The 25,481-nt window shown below is 36.4% G+C and overlaps 1 protein-coding gene and 1 long non-coding RNA gene across 3 annotated transcripts in view; one reads left to right on the top strand and one right to left on the bottom strand.

Moving 5' to 3' along the window:
• The window catches only part of PTPRD (protein tyrosine phosphatase receptor type D), a 1,173,827-nt gene that overhangs the window by 146,147 nt on the left and 1,002,199 nt on the right, over positions 1-25,481 (bottom strand). The window lies entirely within an intron of this gene.
• On the top strand, positions 6,199-8,188 carry LOC146424804 (uncharacterized). The gene is made up of 3 exons (XR_014846937.1): positions 6,199-6,270; positions 7,688-7,890; positions 7,970-8,188. It is a non-coding gene; the product is annotated as an uncharacterized LOC146424804 (long non-coding RNA).

The raw sequence follows: 25,481 nt of genomic DNA, 5'->3' as shown, positions 1-25,481 counted from the left end.
CCTGTGAGTAAGAATCAGGGACCAAGGCAACAAAGGGAACCTTGTGGATGGTTTTAAGTACAGAACCCTGATTAAAGGGAGCCTATTGATGAAGCCTTCTTGCTCCAGCTACAGGAAGCATCATGCTCTCAGGTGCCTGTCCTTCTGGGGCACTTCAACCATCCCAACATCCGCTGGGAAAGCAGCATAGCAAACTGCAGTCACTCCAGGAGACTTGTGGAAAGTATGGGGGATAACTGAGAGCCAGGGAACAGACAGCAGTTCTGCCAGAGGGGATGCAATACTGGATCTGATAGGCACCAACATAAATGAGCTAATCTTGAATGTCAATATTGGAGGGAACCTGGGCTGCAGTGATCATGCATTGGTGGAGTGTGCAGTTCTGAGAGATATAGGTCAGGCGAGGAACAAAGTTAGGCCCCTGAACTTTGAGAAAGCAAACTTCGAGCTCTTCAAGATGATAGTCAGTGGGATCCAATGGGAGACTTCTCTCAGGGACAAGGGAGCAGAACAGAGCTGTCAGATTTCTAAGGAAGTCTTCCATGGAGCATAAGAGCTGGCAATCCCCAGGAGCAAGAAATTGGACAAGAAAGGAAAGAGAATGACATGGCTGAGTAGGGAACTGCTGGTCAGTCTGAAGGGAAAGAAGCAAATGCAGAGGTAGCTGAAGCTAGGATGGGTGATGACCTGAGGAGAGAGATGAAGTATGGTTGCATAGGGATAACGTCAGGAAAGCCTAGGTGAAGCTGGAATTTAACCTGGCAAGAAGCATTCAAGGTCAGGCTGGATGGAGCTCTGAGCAACCTCATCTAGTGTCTCTGTCCATGACAAGGGGTTTGGAAATAGATGATCTGTAAGGTACCTTCCAACAAAGCCCATTTTATAATTCTGTGATTCTGTGTTCTGTAAACAACATCCTTGCAGCCAGTACAGTAATTGCTTTCCTTTCAAGGGAACTTGTTTGGAAAAAGCACTCTGTCCTTTACATTCAGATTTCAGTATAAGTATACCTAAAACAAACGTAAAATATGTAATTTTATATGTTGCTGCATTTGTCCTGGAGGTGCGCTTGCCCTCATAAATGCAACAGCATTTAGGGTAGAGACTCAAACTTAGTGGTTTTTGAGTGAACAGTTATTTTGATGGAATGGTATCTTGAAAACAACCATAAGTTAAATTATGCCCTACCAAAAAAAGAAGCCATACTTACCTTTAAGTGGTATTGACAGAAAAAAACATTGCTGTGCCACAACCATATATTATACACTCTGTTCTGTTCATCACTTAACTCTATTTCCTCTCATCTTAAAGAAAAAATGTGCTGTTGCAATCTCTCTTTTGTTTTTTTTTTTTTAATGATGTAGTTATTTCAAAAGATTTCAGGAACTTCCCAAGCTATGTTTGAAGGTGAACCATCAAGGCTATGTATATACAAAAGCTGGATCCAAAGCAAGAAGAAGATCTCATTGAAATCCAGAACAATGGCTTTGACCCTTTGTGATAAACCTACATGTCTCATATAGAAAGCTAAAGAAAGAGGAAGACAGTGATATTTATCGAGCATTTTTGCCACAGATTCTTCATATTTTGACTACTTTTTCTGTAAAAGGTTACTTTCAGATCATGTGTAGGCCCTGCTGGCAGCAGGAAGAGTGTTAGCTTTTAGAAACAGATTGAGCCTTGAAGTCTTAAATATTGCATAGCTACCTAACTGAAACACTTTGGCAATCACCATCATGTTTTAACAAGAAAGACTGAATAATATGAATAGCCTTTGGAGTTACAGTACAATATGATAATATTACTATGATATGGATATGAAGTACAAAAGTGAAGTATCCAAAGCAAATTGTGATGACTTTGGTTGTGGGTTTTAGAGTATAAAGGCAAGGTAATAGCATGAGGGCTCAAGGCCAGACAGCTGTCAAGAAAACTGGCTAATATGTTTGTTAAGTATTTAATTTCACATTAACTTCTTTCACCATCCAAACGCCCATGTTCCAGAATACAAATGTGTAGTTCATATTCATATGTAGAACAGAATATTAACCTGTAGTTAAATCTGTGTAATCTGCCTAACTAAAACACATACTCCTAGTGTCTGACTGGGCCTCTTAAAAATATTAGGTGAACCAATCATTCTCGTTGTGCAAATGGAAGGTGGTCCTCCACTCTATTCAGGAAGAAGAGAAAGCAAATCTATTTCAAGATTCACTGATAGGTTTGCCACAGGCAAATTTTAGTCATTCTGTAGCTCACAGAATAAAAAGGCACACATGGAGCATTCCCAGAATACATTATAGATACTGAAGAAAAACTACCACAATAAAGTTTATTATTTCAAAGAACAGTGTAAATAAAGCTTTTATTTTCAGTATTCCAGATGGCAGCAGCATATAATTTGCACTGTTTTGACATCATGACCATATTATTCAAAATAATTCTTCTTCCTACTGAACTGAATGCAGGACTGAGAACAGTAAAATCAGAGACTACGGAAGGAACTAAAAGCACCATTTTACAGTGAAGTTGGTATTCTGTATTATTATTGAAGAACTATTCATATAAAGGAATTAAAAATAAAACCAGAGACAATTCTAAATATACATATAAATTAAACTGGATTTAAAATATATAAAGTATCAGAAAAGTGCCAGTAAACATTATTCATATTGAAACACTTTAAAAGGCAAATTTTGGCAAACAGAAATAATTAAGAACACACAATAAATTATTTTGTGGGATCCTTTGTTCAAAGTTTCTATATAGAGATGGATACTTTTACTTCATGGTGTACATCAGTAAAGCAGGGTAATGACTACACTAGAATAACAGATCTAGGTATCGGTTGGGAGTTCTTTTTAATTACGTATAATATTACTACACAAGGAAAGGGAATTAGACATTGATAAGATGATCAGTAAAAATTCAGCATAAGAACAGCTGTCCATACCATCCCATCAAAACCCATGCATTTCAAAATATCTTCATACACTGAAGAGATGTGCAAAGCACTTTTGATGCAAAAGAAAACAAATTTGTTTAGTAGCTCTGTATGCAATTACCCTGCAAATTGCGAAGTAATGTCTATATAACAGAACATAGAGCCACTTAGACTGAATTATCATTTGTATGAATGTTGAAGCAGCAATTTCACATTGCATTAAGTCAGTTAACATTCATTGTTATTAGCATTTAGCTTTAAATAAGTTCTCTGTTTTAACAAATGAGTGCATTGAGCCTTTGAAATTAGATATCTTCATAAGGACATAAAAATGGAAAAAGGAATTTGCACCTTTCAGCAGTTCTCAAAATCTGCTAAATTGCTCTGCATGTGCAATTCTCATGCACATGAACAATGGAATACCTCTCACTTGGATTTAACAATGACATTCTGAAGAAGAATCAACATTTGTAGAGTCATCACTTACAGAGGAACACAACCCTCAAACTAAGGATTTATTCTCAGATTTGTGTCATAGCTTAGAGCAGAGCATATAATCAGTGTGCCCAAATTTGGTTATGACTGAACCTTTGGATGTCTGTCTGTTCTGTTTACTTGGAATGTAACAGGAAATACAAAAAGCTGTGTTCTAAAAAAGGAAAGAAAAAAAAAAAGGTAGGGAATCCAAGCATCCCTACCAGATGTCCCCTATCTAACATAAGGAGAGGAATCAGTCTGAGGTAATGAAACAAAGCCAGAGAACATACTGTTTTAAGTGCAGGGTACCATATATTTAGGAAAAGAAATGCTAAATTTCTGATGCAAAGAGGATATAGCATCCCACGTATTTCTTTACGCAAATATTCACAAGCAAAAAACCATATATTTTGCTCTGGTGAATAAAAGACAACAGGACTGCAAAGGGCGGCAATATGAATTTCCATGATTACTATTTCTAATTTAAGGCTTAGTTTCCAGACAGGGTTAGGATTTAGATTACACTAAATCAGGGTTAAACTGGGGCTTGCCAAGAATCAAGATTAGGAAAAAGCATGCTTGCTCTATCTAGTCAATATTTTTAACATAATAATATTTGTGCTTTTAACTCCTCCTTGCTTTCATTTGAAAAATAAAGGGGTAAGTAGAACAGTAGTGCAATGCAGGCAGTCTTTCCTTTAAGTTTTACTTTTCCCATCACATACAGCTTTATGGTGCAGTAAATAATGAGATGAGCAGCAGGTTCATAGGTACACCAGAGTGCACCTTTCAGTTAGCCTGAATATACCAACTGGTCCAGAACACATAAAAGCATTCTTTTCCTTTTCTTCCTCTCCTTTCCACTCATTAGTACTCTGTGTTAAAATATTTGTACCAGTAAATATATATGACACTTTCTATAAGTAGTTACTTCATACTCATTCTTAAGTATAAAGCAATAAGTCATTGCAATTAAGTTCTGACATCTCAACTTGAGAAGGGGGTAGCAGCATCTTTTTCATTTTCTTGCTTTCAGAAGAGAAAAGAGGAAGTAAGAGGAGTCTGCCAAAGGACTTCTCAGACCATACAGTCTCTCCCCTTCCTCCTCATGGCCATTTCTGTTACTGATGTTACACAGCTTTCAACGAATTGTTTCCTCAATGCCATAATCTTCCTGAATGTTCTTTAATGCAGCCTACATACTCTGTAGCCCAAACCATCAGCTATAGACTACACTAACTACATTAATGTCACACCTGCAGAATTTAAGGACCTGACAAAGGAACTTGTCAAAACCATGACTGAAGGATTGTTTTTAAAGTAGAACTACAGTATTTTCTGCACTTCTAGCTCAGCATTAAACTTGCATATTTTAGAAAGAGGGAATTTTCACTTCGGCAAGTGGTTACAAAGATGCCTCAAAAGACCTACTGTTTGGCTCCTTAAAAGAAGGAAATGAGGAATAAGGGTTTTGAAATTGTATTCCTCACATTTTAACAAAAGATGTTTCATTCAGGATGATAAAAACACTTTTGGTGTGGTGAATTAAACAGCAAGGTAGTGTCTATGCATTTCAACTGCTTTTCTGATGCCCAGCACAACAATGCATCCCTACAGATGTAACAATTTGAATGTTACTGCATAATTTCAATAAATAGCAAACATAACTATGAAAAAACCCAACAGAAATCCTATTGTTGCTGAAGAGATGGAGAAAAAAGAGATATGTTGTCAGAGCAGTAAAGAACCTCTGGAAAAATGCAGTTGAAAATAATATCCCTTGAAATTCAGTACTATTCTGTGTTACACTAATGTTACTCATACAAAATATGAACCTTTTTTCTACATCCAATGCAGCATTCATCTTCATTGGTCTGAACTACATGCCCACAACATTCATAATGTGTACATGACTACAGATAGGTGACTGTAAAAAAGCAATAGACACAGTAGCTTCCATTATTATGTCTTCTTTGCTTGTTTTACTTTAAGTCTTTCCACCACTATAAACATGCGTCTATCAGTTAGGAAAATGCTGGAAGATATAAGACACAATACAATGTCTTGTATCATGTACTCCTAATATTTATAAGCAAAAGACAGAATCCAAAGTGCTGGTAAATTTTAAAACACATGGCATCTTTGAACCTGTATGAATCTTTAACAGAAGGAAGAAAGTAGTTTCTTTATGAGTGGATGGTGAAGTTCTTCTCTGATTGCTTGGCTATGCAGGGAATGGGAGAGCTCTAGACTTTGCTCTTCATATGCTTGAATATGAGGGAGGAATCCCTCTCACCACTTGAGTGTGCCACCACCTTTGGCAACATTCCCTCTCCCCCACAGATACTGACAAGATGCCTATCTCCTAACATGGATCTGTTAGCAGAGAAGAACAGGTGCAACAAAAAGAAGTGAAGAGAGTAAATATTAATTGTTTTCTTGTTTGGGGTGAGTTTCATTGCTTAAAATAAGTTCTTTATCCAGAAAAGGATGCTACAAGGGGAAAACACCATCGACTTCTGCTGTGGAAGGATACAGAAGGGCTTCTCTGTAGCAGAGGACAAACACTGCTTAAAATCCAGCTTTTCACAGTCTTCTGATAAGTTTAATAACCAATGCTGATAAAAAAACCTCTAGTGATCATGGAGTCACACAGAATGCCATATTAACACTTTATAGTATACATATGGCTAAGGCAGCCAACATTCCAAGGTTTTAATCTCATAAAGACCCAAAGGCTCATGATGTCACAGTCTGAGATTGTTCTGTCCCCCAGACCCAATGTTAGAACTCTCTGTGGCCTGTAACTTTGAATTCCACCTGAGATTTCGCTGCTGCCTTAAGATGAAGTAAGTGGGAATAGTCTGGAATTTAACATGCTTCACAATGTAATAGTGACTGCTGATACTAGAGATGACAGATAATGTCTGTATTTTGAGTTATGGTGTGGAAGAAAACGCTCAATACTCATGCTCTGAAGCACGGCAGAGGTCCTGCCTGGTGGTGCAAGGCAGTGGTCGCTCTCATCTGCTGGGAGCTTGCTTCTGTCCTATGCTCCTCCAACACATTTTTCACATAATATTCACATGGCCTTGAAAGAGGTATTGTGAATCACTGTGAGCTGAATAGAGCATACTCAACCAGGTTCTCTGGAAGACTGAAAGGAGAGAGATTACTTTACACGTGAGACTTTCTCATTTTTCTAGCAACAGCAGCTAATATTTCTCATGGAACTGTAAATGAGAAGTGATGTGGGAATTCATTTGTAAGATGTTGAACACCGAACAATACCAGATTTACTCAGCTTTGCTATGACTCTTGACGCAACTTACTTGACTAATTCCACTACAAATTATATCATCAGTAATTTGAAACAGGAACTTGGCTGGGCATACGAACATGGGATGCAAAAAAGTGGGTTTTTAAAAAAACTTTTTACATGCTGAAATTAAGGTTCACACCTGTAAGTACATCATAATTATTTTAACTACTTTTAAAATATTTTAAATAATTATGCAATTTTGTGCTACCTTTAAAAAAGGTAATTAAATTAAAATCCACAATGGGCAGTGTAAATTAAAAGTAACAGTCTGAGTGATTATATCTAAATTATAAATAAAAATGTTGTCATAATATTTTTAAACATTTGCATAGTAAGTATTAAACTGCTTTTATGTATACTATAGGCAAGCTTTTTGATTTCACAGTTTCTGTTTAAGGTAATTTTCTCACCAACTTCTATCCACCTGATCAAAGATCATCAATCATTCCTGATCTTTTTATATTGTAAGCCTTGGTTGTTTCTTGTTGATTTCACTTCAGTTTGTCTTAGCTTTTATGGAAGAAATTTTCACTAAATGAAAATGATAATTCCTTAAGAAAGCCCAGTGCTGTTTCAGTTCCACTAATTCACTAGCATGGACATAAAAAAAGCAGCTGTTCTGTGTAGCTGGAAGTCATGGATGTAAATGAAGGCTGGGATAATGTTTGAATAGTCCAGTGTGATTGCCAGAAGGCCAGAAGAGTCATCACATCAGGTGGGGCAGGGTGGGTGGGAGAAGTGCAACCGAGAGAGAATAGAGGAAAGTTTCATATTAAGCCAGTTTTTGCGAATTCATCACTAACTGTTCTGTGAAGAATAGTTAATGAAGTCAAACAGCTGTGGAGAGCCTTTGAGGATACACAGTGTGACAGACTAAGCTTAGCATAGCATTGTATATGTCAAGTACATCAAAATGAGTGTAACCACAAAAAACGCCACACCAGCTTTGTCAACAGGCATGATAAGTAGCATGAGGAAGGTACAAATGAAGAAAAGAATGCTAGATAACAGAAGATGTGAATCTGTCCAGTGGTGAATTAAAACTCAGTGGGAGGCCCTATGCTACATAAGCATCTGACTGAGAGGGCCAGGCTTCTAGTTGGTTTCAACAATGGAACAAACATGTTTCTCTCTGGATTTATTAGTGGTAACATCTGTCATCCATTTTAAAACAAAACAAAACTCATTTCTTTTAGAGAAAAGAAATTGAACTATTTTTCCTCTAGGCTGGAGAGGTAGGCATGAAGATTATTGTATGTACCCTTTAGAAGCAATTTGGAACAGGTCAGATGTTACAGTAATTGAGAAATAATTTCTGCCACTAAATGAATACCTAGCAATAAATCTCAGACCACACAAAAGTATTTCAGTATTCCTGTATCTTTTTGTACCTGAAGAAGACTTAGAAATCAATCTGTGCATGCTAAATAACTTTCTGCTTTTATTTTATGGTGGCATTCTATTTTGAGTAGGTGATACAACACAAGCTGTTCCATTAAATGAAATGTAAGAGGAATTCTAAAAAGAAAGGTTAGCTGCTTTTGCCTTTTCTCTAACTTCCAGTTCCTTTAGCATACGAGGAAAGTATCTTGCTGATATATAGGTAGCTTTTTGTGTGTGTGTTCTTGCTTTAAATAGTGTGCTTCTGGAAAAGTTTTGTCTAAACTATTTATTCTAATACATCACGATGTTTATCCCTTCTGATTTTTAACCTTTAATATGACACATTTAAGCCATCATGACCTACTGCAGGTATATGTCCATAAACACTGTTATCTTCAAAGTCCCACCTTAACATCTGACTTTCCTTTCAAACCCAGTAACAATCTCAAAGACCACCAGCAAGAGCTTTGAGAAAAAACAATCTCTTGAATTTGTGTCCTAAAATGTCTATGCTTCTACAAAGCAACACTATGCTTCTATCAAGCACGAGAAAAAAATCTTTCTTTATTATCAAGCTTTGTAAACCATTAGGCCAACATGTTTTTAATGTTGTAACTCTTTGGCATTTAGCAGCTGGCATTGCACGAAAGTCAGCATCATGGAGATGAAAGCTGGAGAAACACAACAAAGTTCTTACCTGAACACACTGAGAACCTCCCTCTGCACTAAAATGTCTGAAAGATCTTGGAAACTATCAGCAAATGCTTCACAAATCTCCATGTCTGCTGCTGATCATGCTTAGCAGCTCATACAGGAAGTGAGACTGTGTGAGCTTCTATTACTAATTTAATTTCTCTAAAGAAAAACAAAACAATGTTTTTGCAAGATGATGTCCTGCTGAAGCCTTCAAAAACTGACAACAAACATACTTAAATGTTTATATCAGTTTTAAATAAGCTTGACATAAACACCTTTCTCACAAATAAAAATCAAAAAAATACTTTCTAAAGATTAATGACTACCACACTTGGCACTCTTATTTTGTGCTTGAATTTGGACAAAAATTATTTTAGTCCAGAAAAAAAGGTAAAAATGCCTTCGAAAATATCTCATTCTACATGAAAACCAAAAATATAACCAACTATCAGCAGTAAGTTATTGCTTCCTGTTTCAAACCTGATGTAGGACATTAGAAACTAACAAAGGTTTGAAAGTTAGGATATAGCATCTTCAATTTTAGGGACTATTTTTCTAATGATTCTGAGCCAGGAAAAAGTGTACATCCATTATATATCAGGAAAACACATATTAATGCTGAATTAACTTATGCACAACATATGCAAGGCCAATATGTAACAGTGTAAAGTATATAATTTCTTCTGAGTGTGCTGGATCAGCTGTAGAAGCTTTCTGTGATCTTATTCTTTCCCATATTTCTTACTACTGGGCAAAAGTTCTTTTCAATTAAGGTAAAAAAAATTAAATAGGTATTACTTATGTATCATAATTTTGCAAAGTGTTTCAAAAAGCAGACCTATCCATTATAGTGAAAAATGAGTACAGTTTGGTCTTTATAGCTCCATACAATTATAGCAGATTTTTAAAATTTTGTAACTGATTTCTTATTTTCTGTAGTATTTAGTAATATTGAAACTACTACATAATGAAAAAGATAATTCAAAATCCATTTTCAAAATTCTGCAACACTGCACAACAGTAGAAATGATGGAAAAAACCCTTCTATGTTTCTTCTGTCTAGGTATGCTGTCCCGAATAATCACATGCAGAAAAATATTTCTCTGTTGTCTGCCGATGGCTTTGAAAGTTTTTCATTATGTAATTTGTCTAACTTAAAGATACTGAATAGTCTCGCTGAGGAAACTGACCATAATGTAACTATTTACATACTGAAGCATGCTGCTAAAAAAACTGTCACATTTCCTAAATTCATTGCCATTTTATATCATAAGTTATTGCATCTCATGTTTTCTTCCTACTCCAAAGCAAGCCAGATAATTTACAAATTTTCCCACACACATGACAAATATTACATTCTCTGTAAGCGAACTCAACTTGCATGCACATCACTTGTCTGCCTGAGATTCATAAAGTACTGTTTAGATTTTATGCTGAGTACAATAAAAACTTAGACATGCATCATCAAGAATACTTCATTTTACCATGATATTAGGAATAGCTCTTATGCTAAGCAAACACAGCATTGCAGAGAAATAAACTATTATTTTCTAATATCATGGAAAGAACAAAGAAGCCAGTAAGCTTTTGCTCTTATCACTAGCCATCAAACTTCTCAGGGCCTGAACAGGTGGTCTTTTCATGAAAGCAATACTGAAAATTAGTTACTAGAAAACCAAGATAAAAGAGCAAAAAGTTATTTCCAAGTCGCTATTCTGTCAACGCAGGTGAACTAACATGCACACATGCAGTAACTGATTAAAAGTGCCACTGGATTTTATCACCATTCATGGCTAATAGCTATGTTTTAGATCACAATATTATGCTAAGGCAAACAGTGCTGAGCTTTTACTACTGCACCAAAGTACTGAGTGTTAGCTAAATGGTAAAATTAGCAATTACCACCACCAGTTGCTCTAGCAGCTACATGTTGATAGGCCTACTATTTAGTGCTTATAATACTGCCAGCTCACAAAGCTCACAAAAGCTGGAGGTTGTAGGGAAGTAAGGAAACAACTACATTCTCTGTCAGTCTGAGATGTTTGTTTAGTAATTATTACAAAAATAAACATAGGTTTTCTGTTCTCTTGATGTGTATATAATACTAATTAACAGGAGAAGAAGAAAGAAAAAGGATAGATGCTATAAAATCTAGAATTCATCTTTAGCATATGTATTCAGGAAAACCAGGACAGTATGCCATAGAATGATCTAGAAAATAGTGCCTTTATTAGCATCCTTAGCAGTGTTGAACAGAGATATTAACTTTATATTGAGTTTATTTCACTATATTCTTAGTTGTTTAAGCGTTGTTCCATCTGTGGATGAATTTATGTTGTTATAGTAAGGTTCTTGTTTGCCGTTTTGTATTTTTCTCTACCAAAAATAGTGTAGCAAGCTATGTTTATTTCTTTAAGACTATGGAGATGAATCAGAAGATACTGAGTTTTATGCTTTGGTCTTCCTGGTATTTTTACTCTAGAGACAAATACCTTTTAAAACCTTTTTTCCTTCTTCTTTCCCTCCCAATTTTCTTTCAGCAGAGGAGTCTTTCAGTTAGTGTTTAGTGTTCTGTTCAAAACCACCTCCCTAGAGAGTTGTAACTAGTTGTCAGTCTCCCAAAAGCAAAGATAAGAATCTAAAGCACTCCCTTCACTTTGGCTGCAAAGTTAACTCCTTGTTCCCCTCCTGCAGTTAAATTCACTTTAAATTGCTGGTGCTCTCAGCTTTGGTTAATTGCCTGTAGCACAGTGTCTGCAAGACAGAGATGGTGCAAACAGCACCAGTGCAGTGCACGTCCCATTCACCCACACAGTGCTGGCATACACTTTGTGCCAGTGTGCCCCAGTGGAGGGTCTGAAGTCAGTCTGTGCACTGCCTGTGGCTAACACTAGAGGAAATTAAAATTTAGGAAGATTTTATTGCAGGTTATGAAGTTCTGGTATGGATGGATTGCTTTATCTAGAAGATGACAGCTGTCCCAGTTCTGGTATTGCTTTATCATATCAGATAAACACTACTTGCAGCACTGACTACTAAAAGACCAGTAAAGGAGATTTGATGGTAACAGTACTATTCCTGAATGTGACGATTTGATTTTCCAATTCTTAGCCTACCATTTGTGGTGGAGCTCCCACCACTGAAGTTGTTTAAGAGATGTTTGAGTGTGTCCTGCTTTGCAAGAAGGTAGGTACAGAAAACAATTCTGATGACTGCTTTTTGACTTTTTTAAGATGTTCTTCATTCTGAAAGGGACAGCTAAGTTCACCCACAATTTGGTGGAATGTGCCAGCCTACTAAAATATACAGGGTGAAAGACTGTGGGTGAAGCTCCCAGAAGAATTTTAGCATGCAATTCTGACAGAAGAAGTGATAGAGATGTAACATCTGCAATATGACTATGCATGTGAGATACTTGCGCTCAGACTCAAAACAGCATAATGATCACATCTGCATGCAAACTCCAAAATTTAAATGTGATGAAGACATATGTGGTACTTAAAAACTGAAAAACAAGCCTCAGTTTCTTTCTGAGCAGTGAATGCAATAATCACTCCACACATATTAACAGTCATTTCATGCTTTCCAGATTGAGTAATGCCATATTTTATTCTGTTTTTTTTTTCACTTAAAAAAACCACAACTATCTAGCTCATACTAGAATATTAAGAGCAAGAGATGGTTTATATTTCTTTTTGTATACCAATGAAACTACTAAATGCCAAGCACTCATATTTTATTTCAGGGATTATTAGTGAACAACTTTGAAATGCTGTTAAGATTCAGTCACAGAAATTAAAAAATTCCTTAAATCCTATTCCACCATTTCTAGAAGTATTTCTTAACTTCATGTTCATGACTCAAATGAGCATGCAATCTTGTGGGAAAAAAAAATATATAAAAGATGTTTGGATACATCTAGACATGAATTCCACCTTGTGAACTTGAAACCCACATATGACTAGAATAAAGAAATGCATGTAATACTCTAATGTTCTACAGAGGACTGTAGAGGCCTTAGTAAACACTTTTAAAATGCTAGTAATTAATTTTTTCTAACGGCATATTAATCTCACATTTTTTTTTATAATTTCCACAGAGAAACAGGTTATTCTTGAAACTGTATCAGAAAAGTAAAAAAAAAAAAAAAAAACAACAAAAAAACCACAGAAAGTAAAAATCTTATCCTAGAAACACACACAATTTCAGGCTGCCTTCAGAGAGTCAATATTTCACTTCTATGTTTTAATGAAGAAAACTGGAAAGACTGATTATACACTTTGTAGTGAACATATATATTAGGAAGAAAAGGCTTCTTTATGAGGCACACAGCCAGGACACTCAGACTTAACTATGTATCAGCTTCCTGTGTTCTGCTGTTGGGATACAAGTAAGGAACAAGTCGCTGAATGATGCTGTGTTTGGGAAACAATATTCAGATTATGTAAGATAATTGGAGCTCCTCAAAAGCATGGGTCTGAGACAAGGATGTCTGCTTCTGTATTCTTACGTGTAGTAAGTAGCATCTTTAGAAGCTCTGTAGACCTCTGTGGGACTGTTTGGAAGTCTGATATCTATGAGAAAATACTATTTTAGTAAGTAAATGACCAATAATGAATCACATTCATTATTATCCTGATATAAGTTTAAAAACAGTGGGTAAAATCCTGCAACACAATCTGAATTTGTAGCAAAAGACAGTTTGGGCACTATGAAATGCTCTCAGAATCTAGCAAACAGCTCTGCGGTTCATTTCCACAGCCAGCTGGTCTTTCACAAAAAATGGTTCCATGTTCTCTCTGTAATTATTACTTATACACACAGAAAAAAATCTGTTCTGCCCAGGGTTTTCACTCAAATCACCACTCAGTACCTCTCAACAATATTCTCTTTCAAAATATCAATGGACAGAAGGACTGAAGTACCTCAATTTGTCCCAAGATACAGACATTAACCAATAAAGGCAATGCAATTGGAGTGTAAGAGCCCTTGAATTTCTCAGCTCTCTCCAACTCTTTGTCAATGCTTGGTAACTCTTGAGATACTGGAACTCATACAGTTCATCTGCTTTAAAACCCTCTACTGTTCTTGACAATTCACTCAATTGGACACCACACTTCAATCTGGAAATAAGTTACCCATTCTCAGAGGTGTTAGAAAACATGTTTCAGTAACTCGTGTTGCCAAATTGACATACACTTTCTGGCATATGGATTTGAGAGGTAGCCCTACATCCCCATGGTCAAAGGTAATATAATTTCACTTTGATAATGCCAATGGCTTGTTGCTCAAAAGAAGCACATCTGTCTTGTTGTTTGGCTACAGCATCAATGTTTTGCTTCCTGCTGGGTATAGGAAAGACACCTCTGCTGGGAAAGGAGATGAACTGCCCAGGATTGACTTTGCAAATTCCTTAAATAGCTCCAATCCTTTGGTTAAGTAGAATACATGCCTTTATTCTCCTGTAATACTTCATTCTTGCCTTTGAAGGAGTTTCAGTAGAAAAAATGAGTTCTAAGGTTTTTAAAGGTCAGATCTTCAGATTTTATACGGAAGATCCTGTTTTGATGACTGTGTGGGTTTTTTCCTTTACACATACAAATCTGTATAATGAAATATCTTCCAACCAAAAACCTCTACAGAACACAGTATGGTGCTTCTCATCCCTCTGAAAATAAAAATAATCCAGTTTTCATTTACTTAGAAATGAATCTAATGTTGTTGAGGGCTGCAATTTTGAGCATCAGAAAGCAGCAAACAAACAAATTCACAAGAATAAATAAAACAGGGCAGTGTTACAGTTTTCCTTCCCTTTATATATTATACCATTCACAGAATAATTAATTGGTAATATGCTTCCAGTTTTATAATAATAAAATATTTCAAAACTGAAGAAAATTATTACAACGTCTGTGCAGTGTCTACATCAGCACATTTAACCTCTTTGATTATATCTTTAGTGAGAACTTCTCTTTATCTTTAATTATCAGTAATATTCATCCTCTGCAGATTCTTTAGCAGACATTGTGAATCTTATCAGAATCACTACATTCCCCTGTATGATTAAATTTAAGCACATTCTGATTTTATCCTTTCTGTGGTTCAAGCTGGTATCACTACTCACAATACTGATCATGATTTTTAAGTCTGAAAATGCTATGAAAGCTAACTGCAAATCATGTTTTACAATCAGCCGTTTTAAGAGATTGTGAGACATACAAACTCAATCCAGAGGTTCAGTGGCTACACTGATAGGCACAATACAGAGGGAAAGGATGTTGCAAATTAGAATCTTCTATAAAATATTTTGTCAGTAACAATGGAAATAAAATATTTTGGTATCCACAGTCAAAATACTTAAAGGCACTTCACTTCTCCACAAGATGACCATATACTTCATTACATATTTGCATAAAAGGTTTTACAAATTGGTTTTCATATATGAGATTTTAAATTACTTGTCTGCATTTTTTGAGTAGGTGAAAGAGATTTTCTGTCTCTGTCTTCTGAATAGGAGAAAATAAAATGGCAGCTGTTCAGAAAATAAATATGCAGAAGGAATACAGCAGGGTTCCTCTAAAACCATGGGTGACCTGAAAAAAATCTGTCCTGACAGATTTGTTTTTCTATTTTTCCGATGAGAAGCTACATTACAAAAAATATACCGAAACCTTCACATGGATTATTGTCCATGTTATAACAATAGTGAGAAAGTAAAAAAAAAGTTTATAGTGGACATTCATAACAAAAGAAAAGGAGAAGGGGATTCTTCAGCTACACAGAAAATCATCAGGTCACAGAGCGTATTTGCTTTCTGTATTGCATGGGGAATAACAAATCAAATCTCATTTTTATTGCAAGATGCTGAAAAGCTAAACAGAGTTCAGAAAGTAGCAACAAAATTTAGGAAGCTCCTGAGTGAAGTAATTAATTGTGCAAGCTGGGAAGATTAAAGTTAGAGCTCTCTTAGAAAATAATTATAATAAATAGCAGTTCAGGAGAAGGAGGATGAGCAGAAAAGTAGGGCAGGTATGGGATGATGGACTCCTTCAGTCAGTCACAAACAAGATCAGAAAGTATCTAAAGTGAGGAAACTGGTCTTCTTACCAAGTCTAATTTAATTCAAGGAAGAGTGTGTGTGTATATATATTATCAGAAAAGGTACAATATGACCAGTATTTATTTAGGGGTACTGTATATAAGAATGATTTACATATGAGCAATAAATGGTAAATATTTTGCCAAATTGCAGACACCTGGCTAGATTCAGGAATTGTCTACCCTTGGAGCTGATAAATGTCATTGATCTGCACAAACAGGCCCTAAATTTGGATTTTGATGTTTCAGAATATTCTGTGATTTTGAGTCAAAATATGCACACTCCTAATACATCTGTAGCTGATGCCAACTTTCCCCTCCTCCCAGCCAAATCTTCTTTTAAATCACACTTTGAAAGGGTCTTATGAATTTATTTTTTTAGTCTGGGGATTTACTTTCATTTAGATAATTATTTTTGCATTGTGTTAATGAGTACTTGTAATATCCCATAACAATGTGAGCAACTCAGCAGTCAGGACAAGTTGATATCAATTCTGATGTCATATAATCCTTTCTGGGCCATGAAAGTGGATGTTTATATGCCGTGAGTGTTTCATATCTAGATTAATAGCTGCATTTTCTCTAGCAGCTTCTATGTATTCCATTGTTAAGGTTTTGTGGCAAGAACAGCATCACCATATAGAATTGTAGAGCATCTAGCACAATGGTGCTTCAATTTTGATTGGACACATAGAAAGCTATTGCAATACAAATATAGTATTTGTTGATTGAAAGATTAGATAAATATATGAAAGCTGATGAGACCGTATTATTCTCTACAGGGATTTTGAATCTACTGTTCTATTCTTTTTAAAAAACCTGAGTGCTGTTCGCGACAATGGAACATTTTCATTCATTCCACAGTGGAGCAAATGCAAAGTAATGACATAATACATGATAAGAGTATGGCCAGTGAGAATAGGTCTATTTTGGTAAATAAATTACTTTGAGCTATCACATGCCTCAAAGTAAATAGACAGCTGCAACAGTTTTCAGCAAGCCATTAGTGTGCAAAGATAAAATGATGTACTTTTGCAGAGACAAAAGGCTGGCACAACAGCCAAACCAGTTGATTTGTTAAAATTCAAGACTTTATGCAGACTGCTAGAAAAACTGTTTAACTTTACCTTTCAAACAGAGAGATGAGAATCTGACACAATTTAAATGGCTATTTCTGGGCTGTCAATCAGAGCAGGCCAAGAGATGAACACTGTATATGCAAGTTATTGTGAACTTGCCAAATGCAGACATAGAAAGTAGACAGCTACATACTGTAAGATTGGAATTACAGAAATACAAAAAAGAAAACAAAGAAAAACAATCAGGAAAATAAGGACATCAATGATCAAAAATCAGATCACAAAACCCAAAATGTATTATGACTTCATTCTTTGTTTTCACCATAAATGATTAAATAAAACACAGTTATCTATGAAACAATGACCTTCAGTGCAAGAAAATTGCAACCATCAACATTTGTCTTCAATAGTCTAAAGTAACTTCATGCCTTGTCTTAGAAAAACTAACATAAATATTGCTGTTAATACAGTTCAGCCAAGAAGCATTGCTTTTCAGCAGGGTAAGATGCAGAGTATTTTTATTAAAAGGAAAATTATATCATAATAGTATCTTGTGTATTTGTTTTGAGAAGTGTCCTTGGAGATCAGAAAATTGTATTTTAATTAGATTACACTTTTGATGCTCTGTAGACATGATGAAATGTAGTCAATTTTTATTCAGAAAGAAAATATTCTTTCGTGGACAGATTTGAAAATGTTCATGATCACACATAAAAAAAAAACCAACCAGGCAATGGGAAACACCAACTAGGTCAATAATCTGCTTAATTTAACATTTTTCTCAATCATCCATTTCAACATGTTTTTCTCTTTTTCTTGCCACATTATTACTATTCTTTGCCTATGACCTCACATATATTCTTTACTCCTTCATACTTCCCTACCCTGAATGTTAGTGATGCATATCCCCTGTGTTTTCTATCATCACTGTTATCACATTTTTCAAGTCAATGAACACTGACTGTATAAGCATCTTTAACTAGCAACAAACTCAATTCTGTTTTGGCTGATGTACCTTGTTTCAACTTCACAGCTCTTTCAACAGGGGAATTGTAAAAAAAGGTTAGACGAGGAATGTTGCTGAATTTTCATAGTCTAAAAACTGGTAAGCAATCTGTTGACTCTTTTGCTTCTATTTAATTTGCATTAGAATAATTAAACACTGATATGTCTTTTTAGAATAATATTAGGAAGAGGCTGCTAAACCAAAGATTTAGATTTAATTCTAAAATAGAAGGTACATATTATGATGGAAAAATGAAGCACAAAATTAACGCTGAACTCTCATTAATATGACTTTTGATAAATATAAATTATCCAGAAAGAATTAAAACAAAAAATAATTTACTATTTTCAAGTCAGAGCAAAACAACTCACTTGCATTATAGATCAGCCTGTTATCACCATCCCATTTAATTCTTGAATAGTAATTTCTTGTAAGTTCTTACAGAAGTTTCACTCTTCTCCTTTCTTTGAAAAGCTAACACCTCGTATGAATGTCATCACTTTGTTCATTCTTTGTGTGTGATGTACCATATTTTCTGCTTTAGCTAATTGAATAAAAAGCTATTTTTTTACCCATGAATTAACGTTTCAAAATTCATGTTTGGCATAAAATTCAGAAGAGCTAAAATGGACAGTAATAAATTTGAGAAAATTCTATATTTACTTCTAATGGTTTTAAATACAAATTTAAATACAAGTCAGTCTGATCCAGGAGCATGCAATTCTGCATTTTTCCCACCCCTATCCTAAGTGTTAAATAAAATATCAGGGAGCTAAAAAGTTTCAGAAAATTTTCAGTTCTAATTGGTGCAGCTACAGCTCAATTTGAAGACTTGTAGGGTCAGATTTGAAGTAGATTTGAACAGTACAGTAGATTTGAAAACCTGTAGGGTCAGAGTAACATGGAGTTTCAATGACTATTAAAATAGAAAATAAGAATTTTTAATAATAGCAAAAGTGTATCCGTAATAATACTGTTTTTATTACTAATTATTAGTCCCTGTTTAATGACACAGATCTAGATGGTGATTAACCAAATCATACAGTGCAACCAAAAATTCTATCCTCTTCTGATGGGCATCAAGTCAGTACTTTCCTTGCTCTATTTTGAGGGAAAAAAATGTACACTACAGCTTTCCTTTTGTTGAAGTGGACTGTAACACCAGCACTAAATGTTACTCAGAGACCAGTTATGGAACTTGAACTTTCTCTACTGAATGATCTGTTGAGAAATGTGGTAACACCTGAGGCAACAAAAGCAGTACAGGACAGGTTTCAAAACCTCAACTAGTGCATTTCAAAAGTTTTGTCAGTTTGTCACTGAAAAATCACATTCTAGCATGGAGACCTCTAAGCAGAAAATTCCCTGGTAGAATTCTTACAAAGGCTGGGCTTTTTGCTAATCATATGTTTCAAATGTAAATCTTAAGGTATACGTATAATGTTTGTAGTGACTGATTAATGTTAATGTGGATAATGGTCTCTACAACATTCCACACAGAAAAGGCATAATATATTGATTTACTTTCTGTTTTTCCATGTCAGTATCAAGGGACCTACATGGAAAGCAGATATATGGTCACAGCACCATTCTCACATCTCAGCAGTCTTCATTCACCATGAAGAAGTAATGTTTTTATTGCTAATCAGGTAATCAATGAATAGCCTAGGACCACCCAGGTCTCTACAAGATTTACAAGGTCAAAAATTCACCCCCCAGTACACATGGAAAGGAGGGACAGAGGGAGGGAGAGAGAGGGAGGGAGAGAGAGGGAAGGAGAGAGGAAGGGAGTGCATTAACACTGGGGTTTGGGAATTAGTGAAAAAAAGAAAAAACAAAAACCAAAAACAACAACAGGAAGAGGAAAGGACTTTGTCCTTCAAGGTCAGACATTATTCCCTAAAAATGCTTTGTAGCTCTGCATACTAATGAGACAACACACCCTGCACACACCTGGAAGAACAGCCAGAGCTAACTGGAGCAGCCAACCTGCACCACAAATGAGGACATTAACAACTCGTTCAACCAAGAAAAAGCAGTGTGTGATAGTAGTGCAGTTACCCAGACCATGGAGCTTGCTTTGGCAAGCCTGGTCTACTGGGGGCTGATGGGATCCATTTGACAAAGAAGGAAAAAAAAATCTGTGACCAGGGATTTGCCAGATTGCTGATGGGGGCTTAAATTTGGTTTGTCAGGGGAGGGGGGGCACCTCTCCCTCCCAATCCCTGCCATTTGGATGCAAACACCTGTAAAGGATGCCTAGAGCAGCACAAAGGCATACCAGGTATTTCAGTCAGCGTGCCAGTTTTCTTCAGGCCTGGCTCAGATGCCTACACCCAAATGCACATAATATGGTGAACAAGAGAAACTACAGACATGCACACTCCTGCTTGGGGATTATATAATTACCATTTACAGAGATGTGGTGGGATGGCTCCTATGACTGGAGCAATGGAATGGAACGTTTTAGGCTTTCAAGGAAAGACCAGCTGGGAAGGTGAGGAACTCTTTATGTCATTATGTCAGCTGGAGAGTATAAAACTGGCTGGGGAAGGATGAGGAGACAGCTGAGAGCTTGTGGATCAATAAAGGGGAGGGTGTGGACAGAGGATGTTATAGTGGGCCACCTGATCAGGAGGATGGTGTGGATGAAGCCCCTTACAAGCACACAGGAGTGGCCTCATGCTTGCAAGCCTGGTCCTCACAAGGGATTTTCAACCACCCTGGTATCTGTTGGAGAGGCATGACAGGGCACAAGCAATCCCAGGGGATATGTCAAAGATAGAAGAACCACTCAGCAGATAAAGAACTGGCTGGATGGCTGCACTCACAGAGTTGTGGTCAGTGGCTTACTGTCCATGGGGACAGCAGTGATGAGTGGTGTCCCTCAGGGGTCAGTACTGGGGCTGACACTGCTCAACACCTCTGTAGGTGATGGAGAGTGGGACTGAGTGCACCCTGAGCACACACTGACAACAGCCTGTTGGTGCAGCCAACACACTGCAGGGAGCAGATCCATCAGAGGGACCTGGACAGGCTTGGGGGTGGCTCTGTGCAAACCTCAAGCTCAGCAAGGAGACACACAAAGTGCTACACTTGGGCCATGGCAATCCCAGACACAGCTACAGGCTGGGAGAGGAATTAAGAGCAGCTGCTGATTGAGAGCAACCCTGTGGAGATGGACTGCGAGTGATGGTTGATGAAAAACTCAACATGACCCAGCAATGTGCACTGCCAGCCCAGGAAGCCAAACCTGTCCTGAGCTGCATCCAAAGCAGTGTGGGCAGCAGGGCCAGGGAGAGGATTCAGCTCTTGTGCATGTTCAAGGCTAGGCTGGACATAGTCTTGAGCAACCTGCTCTAGCAGCAGGTGTCCCCGCTCATGTGATGGGGTGTTGGGACTAGATGATCTTTAAGGTCCCTTGTAACCCTTAACATTCTGTGATTCATTCTATGATTCTATGATTTTAAATTTACTAGCTAACTTTTAATTTAGTAGTAGCAAGTAGAAATGAAACTATGTATTAAGAAATTATGTAAAATACATTTTGTAAATCTCTATGTGCTATATGTTTTACAGAAAATAAAGTTGATTCAATGCAGTTTTATGATTCACCAGTAATTACACGGTGGGTTAGTAGCATGACTAACAATAAAATGCCAAAGCCCTAAATTGGCAAGACCTATGCTCTGATCAATGGAAAAATCCTTATGTTCATGTATTCACAATCCTGCATGTACCCTTCTGAAAGTAAATAAATACTATCACCTTTCTTATTCAACAGTAGACTGCAGATTCAACATTCTGTTGCCCTTACTATATCTGTCATTCATTTTAAAAAATTCACATTTTTCAAGTAGAATCAGAAACATGTGTAGGACTAAAAGGGACTATTACTGGAACTGTCAGTTGCAACTATCAGTCAGGATTGAATAAAATTTATTTTGTATCTGAAATGAATATACTCGCTTGGCAGAAGAATTCAGCATCTTACTGCATTGCTAAATCCTTCCCTCTAAAGTGCACCACAAACTTTAAAATCTGTTAAACTGCAACACCACGATGTGTGGCTGACATAGATAATAGCAACCCTGTGGGTGACAGTCAACTGACAGTCAATTGACTGCTGTCGCCCCACGGTGATGATTAACAGAGGGGAACCAAACTGAAGTCCCCTCAAAATGTCTTTAGCCACACACAAACAAAATCACATTAAATTTTGCAAAGACCTGGGGCGCTAGAAACTTCTATAAAATGAATTATGAAATAATTCTCATGACTTTATGCATAACATGGAGTGACTGTAGCTAAAAAACATACATTCTTTCAAGTATTTTGGTTCTCAGCCTGCAAAGTAATGTCTGGTTTTTTTACTGGTGATGTCTCAAGAGCAGTAAAGTTTCTGTTAGTTAGTCCAGCCTTTTCTTTAATAAACAGTTAGCAACTACCATGGACTTAATTTTTCTGAATTTAACTGACCTCTTCCCGTTGTTTATTCTGGGCATATTTAATCACTTCCATGCACTACAACTGTATTTAATTTTTGTACATTTTGTATTTAATTTTATACTCTTTATTAGAGGATATGTTTGGAATCAGACTATGGTATTTGCATGGCATAAAGAAGTAAACCCATTTTGTCACATCTTTTGAAATTTTCCCTTTGTGGGTGCAGGTAAAGCAACACAGGAGTAAGCCTGTAATAAGGAATGACTGGATTTGTCTAAGAGTTTACAATATCCTCCATTGTTTGTAATACAGAAATGATAATTTGGTGAGGTACATATTAGCAACCTGCTTTATGAAGCATTAACATCCCTTAAATAGAATAGTCAGAACAGGATGTTTGTTTAATCTTGTTTACATTTTCAGTCTTGCCAATGACTTGTTCAACAAACAGAGGACAAACTCCCACTATCTAATTTCTCAGTTTTTAGGAGAGACAATACTCTTCACCTCAACATAGCATCTGAAAGGCTTAAAAGTTACTGGAAAGGCTGTTTAGGTCACTGAAGAAGCCTTCAGTATAAAACTAATGCCCTGAAAGGAATTTTTCATTCCACACATCAGTGTTCTCTATACTGGAAGCTTTGTTCCATTTCCCCGTCAATGGGTCTTCAGTGCTGATCTGAGAAACCAGTGGAAGAGATGGCAGTTCAGACTGTATATGTATGTGATCATCTGTCTCTTTGGAGAGACAGCTAACAAGAATTGGATTTGACACAGTTCTATCATGACCGCAGCTTCTGTCAAGTGGACATCTGTCTGTTAGACACTGTAATATGAGTGCAGAATGAACCACACACAAACTGTCTATCATTCAGTTCAACAGTTACACCCCCTCACCAAATTAACTGCAATTAAAAGAAGCAGCTTTTGAAATTGATCTGTTCACCACTTCCACTTTGTTACTAGGTTTTCCTGTATCTTACGAGGAATTTGTTTCAACTAAATGTCCATGAAATTAGTGTTTTTTGGCAGGTTTGGTATTCTGGTCTTTTCAAGGCTGCATCAGAAGTCTGGGATTGTATTTGAGTAATATATTACCTGACTACCTATTTAATTTTACTGGCAATCAGTGAAAAGTGATTTATACATTCAGAAAAGGTTCAGTCAAGATGATGGGATTTTATTTTGCCTGAATTTTGAACATTCTTAAGAGCATTGAAAGCATTCTCCTTTACAAGGCAGCAATAGAAATTACACAACAGGAAAGACAACATGCTTTAGGGTATATTCAAACCTGCCTTATTTCCTCCTATTATTTTTTTCTTCCCTTAAGCAAAAATGTCTACTTGTGATACATAGCACAATCTTTACAGATTTCAGTACACCAAATGAAGGAAGAATTAGATTAATTAAATTTAAGTTAGTAGTGTAGTATTTGTAGCTGCAGTTTCCTGGAAGCTCTTCATTATAGCATTTATTTATAAATAGATCAGCTTTGCTTAATTAACACAGTATTACCACAAAGCAACATAGAACAGACTTTTCTCAGCCATGAATATTGTTCATAAAGAAAGGTATTAATTAATGAGGTGAAGAATGTTATTACTTGTTGAAAAAAGCAATATGATTTACTAGATTACTCTTTCTATTAATATCTCTGTCAGACTACATGCCTTCATACTAACTACAAATTAAGTATACCTCTGTTGTCTTTACATTTGCAAACCAAGCTTTCTTGAGTGTGAGAGAACACTTGAGATTTTGCATTCAGTCACCTACATGGCTAACAAGACACAAAGAACAAGCACCCCTTAAGGTCCTGGCCTGCCAGTGGAGGCACAAATCAGAACACAGACTCCATGTGAGAAGTACAAAGAATGTTCATGCATGTGTACATTTATAGCTATACTCAGACAAATGCTTGCCATCTCCTGTGGTTTCTGTATTCACTTTTCCCCTAAGGCTCCACAGTCATTGTTTTACTTTTCTTAAAATAAGATTTCATGTGAACTGTATGTTCCTACATCCCCATTACATATACATATATGTACATATACATACACATTTTACATCACTGTTACAAGTACCACAAAACTTTGCATCACTAACAAGTTAAAAAAAACACTTTAAATACCAGACCCTGAAGATTTAATGAGCTTAAAAGTTTTCCATAAAGCAGTTGCAATGCTTTGTGCATTAGCTGGAAATAGAATAAAAGCAGTAATTTAAATTTTAAACTTAAGAGACAAGTTACCAGTTATGGACACTGGGGTTTTTTTCCTTTTTTGTTTTTGTATTATGACCATACCCACATCCAAAATGTGACAGGCAGAATTCCAGATATTTTACAATGCATTTTTGAATAAAAGCTGACTACGATTAGAACGCCCTCTATATTTCAAATCCTTTTAGGATGTGAATGCCAGGAAAGAATTTTTGAAGTGGCAGAGGGAAGCGGTTTTGGGGTTTTTTTTGTCTTCAAATTGTCATTGATGAAAAAGTGGAAAGTGAAACCATTTCTTCAAAAGTTTATTTTACATAAAATAGAGTACTACGCCTATTTCTTTTCTTTACATGAAACACAGCACACCTGTGACCAGTCATCACTCAGAAAAATACTTTACTCATTCCCTTCACTGGGAAGGTTCTAATTACAGAGGCAAGATTCAGCTGTACATGAAACAAGTGTGCATAAAGCTGTGAAGGGTGCCTTTCTTGTGTATCTTGTTGATCTGTGCTCTTTCAGAAGCCTGGCTTGAATTCCCAGACAGAGATCTCTGGGAGAGAAAAGGACTGATAGCATAAGCAGCACATAAAAATTGATAGTGGATGAACAGGTAAACTATGCTCTGGAAAGTAGTGGCTGAAGATATAAAAGAGCTGAAGCAGTTCCTGAGCCATCTAGGATACTGTATTTGTCCCTAACCCAACCAGTTTAGCCAGATTTAATCAATTTTTCATGACCCAGTACTGGCTTCCAAAGTTGTCTCTGTGTAACCTTAAGGGAGGTGGACACATATCCCTGTG

This window comes from Lichenostomus cassidix, chromosome Z (genome assembly GCF_008360975.1).
Source record: "Lichenostomus cassidix isolate B80296 chromosome Z, HeHo_3.0, whole genome shotgun sequence".
In the NCBI taxonomy this organism is placed as follows: domain Eukaryota; kingdom Metazoa; phylum Chordata; class Aves; order Passeriformes; family Meliphagidae; genus Lichenostomus; species Lichenostomus cassidix.
This window is presented reverse-complemented; position numbering and strand designations above follow the sequence as displayed.